Source organism: Nematolebias whitei, chromosome 17 (genome assembly GCF_014905685.2).
Source record: "Nematolebias whitei isolate Nwh7 chromosome 17, NemWhi1, whole genome shotgun sequence".
NCBI lineage: Eukaryota > Metazoa > Chordata > Actinopteri > Cyprinodontiformes > Rivulidae > Nematolebias > Nematolebias whitei.
This window is the reverse complement of record NC_056514.1, coordinates 20,412,694-20,416,301: the sequence shown is the minus strand read 5'-3', so window position 1 is coordinate 20,416,301 and position 3,608 is coordinate 20,412,694. Positions and strand designations below refer to the sequence as shown.

Sequence of the window (3,608 nt, the reverse complement as noted above, 5' to 3'; positions counted from 1 at the left end):
GAGGCTCAATGAGACTAACCTGCATAAATAAAGGATGAATTAATTAAAAAGAAAAAAATTCTAAAGCATGCAATAAAAGTACAAAATAAAGTAAAGTGAAAAAGAAATATAATATTTACAAGGTCCAAAAGAAATATATTTAACAACATGGTAGAATATCAGGGTGCAAGTAGGATGAATTAGTATAAATAAGTATTTCACAGGTATTAATATTAACTTAATATTAGCTTTGCTGTGCTGAGCTCTCTAAAATAGTTATTGAACCAAGTGTTTACTTATGTAGGTAAACGTAGATGTTTAAAAATCATGTTAAACCACACCAGAATGCGTCTACTTTATTCAGAGTTTTCTGGTGGTGGACCCCCCCCCCCCCCCACACACACACACACACACACACACACACCAGTGTATTTCTCCTCCCCATATTACAAATGCTTCTGACGCCAATGGAGCCAAGAGTCATTCGTTGTCAGCAGAGGGGGGCTGGGCGCCCCTAAAGGTCAGATTCTAGGATCGCCCCTGCTTGAAATAGCACAAAAATTGTGGAAGGCGAAAAATGTACGGGAGAAAAGTGGGTCACAACAGTGAGAATGCTTCATAAACATTCACACTGTTAGGTTTATGTGTGCGTGCCGTGTGAAACGTGACAAAGTGTTTAATGAGGTTTCGCGGCGGGCTGAGCCTTTAAGTCGATCCGGGCATCTCGGCAGGTCTGCGGATGACATCATTGATTCTGTTCGCGGTGTAAACGGAGAGGACTGGGTGTGAGACGCTGCAGGCACGGAATGACCTGCTCTCATCCTCGCAGAGAACAAGTGCAATAAATTACAACTTCGTGGGGCCCGCTGCAGCTTTTTGTTTTTAGTGGGTTTCACGTGGAGGCTCACGGATCTCCAAGGTGATGAGCCGTCCCGAGCCGCGGACACACGCCGCTGTCCATGATCCTGAGTGAGGGGACGGAGGCACCACAGGCCGGTGAGGAGGTGGGGCAGGAGTGTGTGTTGTTCGGTCAAGGTAAACTGCAGGTGTGTGTGTGTGTGTGTGTGGTGGAGGGGCGCGGTTTTATGATGTCCGACTGCAGCTCTGGTAGATCTGGGCCATAAACAAACATCACCGTGTCTCCTTTCTGCTGCAGTTTAGTAAAAAAAATAATTAAAATAAAATGACAGACTGAGAAAAACACGATCAAATAAAGACATGCATGTCGCCCGCCGTCTGTCAGGAACATTCTAATGAGAAAACACGGACTTTTGGTCGAACCTCGTTAATGACGTCATCTGTTTACAATCGGAGTATGCGTTGAAGACGACTCTCAGCTACCGCCACACCCAGTGTAAGCTCAAGACGCTTGACTGAGGCACAACCATATTTGTGTCGACTAAGGTTGAGTAGCTGTGGCGGCCATGTTGAATTTGGCTGGCTCCAATAGATAATGAGATGTAGAGGCATTTACATCCAGTCCTTTCTGAGAGCTCCATTAGAATCGGTCCATTGGTGGGTGAGATATTTTACTAACAAATACAAACAGAGGCACCAACAACATCCTGTGTTCATCTTCTCTACATTATTTTAGCATTGGATGCTAAAGACTTGTGCTGCACTTAGACCCGTCTAAAGCTTTTGACACTGTGGATCATAACATTATGTCATAAGCTCTCAGACATTGGTTTCTCAGATCACACTATTGGCTTGTTGCCTAATTATCTCTCAGATTGGAGGCAATGTGTTCAGCATGGTACAGCTGTCTAACTGTTAACAATGGTGTACCACAAGGCTCAGTCTTGGGACCCACCCTCTTTACAATCTACATAGATTGCTAAGGTTTTCCAGCTTTTACAGTCTGCTTTTGACATCATCCAGTCAGATTTGTTCCACCTCAAACTTGTGCTAAATGCTGATAAAACCAAAGGGATGTTGTTTTCAAACAGGAAGTCGGTCCCAGCAGTTCTTCCTTCTATTTTATTTCGAATTGTGTGCCTTTTGAGTTTGTCGACTCATAAATACTTGGATATCGTGGTCGATTCGCATCCCTCTTTTAAGCCTCATGTCGAAAACTTGGTAAAGACATTGAAAGTAAAACTGGGTTTCGTTTTCAGAAATCGATCTTGTCTAACTCAGAATGCTAGGAAACGCCTTGTAACTACGACTTTCCTTCCCTCCATTGATTACGGTGACATTATTTACATGATGCTCCTACAAGAACCCTGCAGATGTTGGATGCTGTCTATCATGGTGCACTAAGATTCATAACTGATTGTAATACCATACCCACCACTGCACCCTGTATTCACTGGTTAACTGGTCATCATTAACTTCACACAGACTCTCTCACTGGTACATTTTCATCTTTAAATCACTTCTTGGTCTGCTGCCTTCATACATCTCCTCCTACATGTCTCTGCGTGAGTGCAGCTACAGCGTGCGCTCTCAGGACATTATTACCTGCAGTGTTCCCTCAGTGAGGACTGAACTTGGAAAAAGGGCCTTCTCCTACTCTGCTCCTGTTTCCTGGAATATCTTTCCACATCTGAAGCTCTCGACCTTGACCTCTCTAAGTGGCTTTAAACATCTTTTAAGTTCCTGGCAAAAACCAACACAGACTGTTTTTAATATTCTACCTTGCTTTATAATGTATGTTTTTGTTTTCTTTTTATATAATTTCTTCTATTTACTTTTCATTTTATATTCTTTTTATATGACCGTCTATTGATGTCTGTATCTCTTCAGTGTTCTTTGTTTAAAACAGTCCCTCTTGTAAATGAGTCCTCGTGGCTCAGTGAGACTAATCTGGATAAATAAAGGTTGAATGAAAAAAAAAAAATTCACCCTATAAAATCTTCCAGATTTGATAGTTGATGTTGGAATGTGTACACTGGGCTCTTGACTGGAGGAGGATGGAGGTTTGGTCACTTTACTGAACCACTGATTCACATTAGGCAGCATCACTCTGTATGAATGCTGCTTTAGTACTAAAAAAAAAAACAAAAAAAAAAAAAAACGTTGTAAGCTCTGCACCAGATGACATGATTTAACCTTTTTTGATGCTTTAGTACTGTTTCACTTTATTTTTTGGCTTCTCTACCATACTGTTTTGGACATTAAATTACCTCTGCATAATTTCTTATGCTACATTTAGCTTTTAGCTGTTCTTTTGTTTCTTTTAGCTTTTTTAGTGTTGTTACTTTTAGCTTTTAGATAGGGTTTTACTCATACCTTTTTAGGTAGTGTTTTACTCCTTTTCTCTTTAAGCTAGCATTTTGTTACTTTTACCTTTTTAGCTAGTGTTTTGCTCTCTTTTAAACTAGTGTTTTGCTCCCTTTTTAGCTATTATTTTGCTCTCTTTTTAGCTATTGTTTTACTCTCTTTAGCTAGTATTTTGCTATCTTTTAGCTATTATTTTGATTTCTTTTTAGCTAGTATTTCGCGCTCTTTTGAACTAGTGTTTTGCTCTCTTTTAAGCTAGTGTTTTGCTCCTTTTTAGCTATTATTTTGCTCTCTTTTTAGCTATTGTTTACAATCTTTTAAGCTAGTATTTTGCTATCTTTTAGCTATTATTTTGATTTCTTTTTAGCTAGTATTTCGCTCTCTTTTGAACTAGTGTTTTGCTC

The 3,608-nt window shown here is 40.1% G+C and overlaps 1 protein-coding gene across 1 annotated transcript in view; it reads left to right on the top strand.

Moving 5' to 3' along the window:
* The first annotated feature begins 722 nt into the window (after positions 1-722).
* The window catches only part of csnk1e (casein kinase 1, epsilon), a 15,347-nt gene continuing 12,461 nt past the window's right edge, over positions 723-3,608 (top strand). Inside the window, exon 1 of the mRNA XM_037691331.1 lies at positions 723-975. The gene's annotated coding sequence lies outside the window, so the exon portion shown is untranslated. The remainder of the gene's footprint in view (positions 976-3,608) is intronic.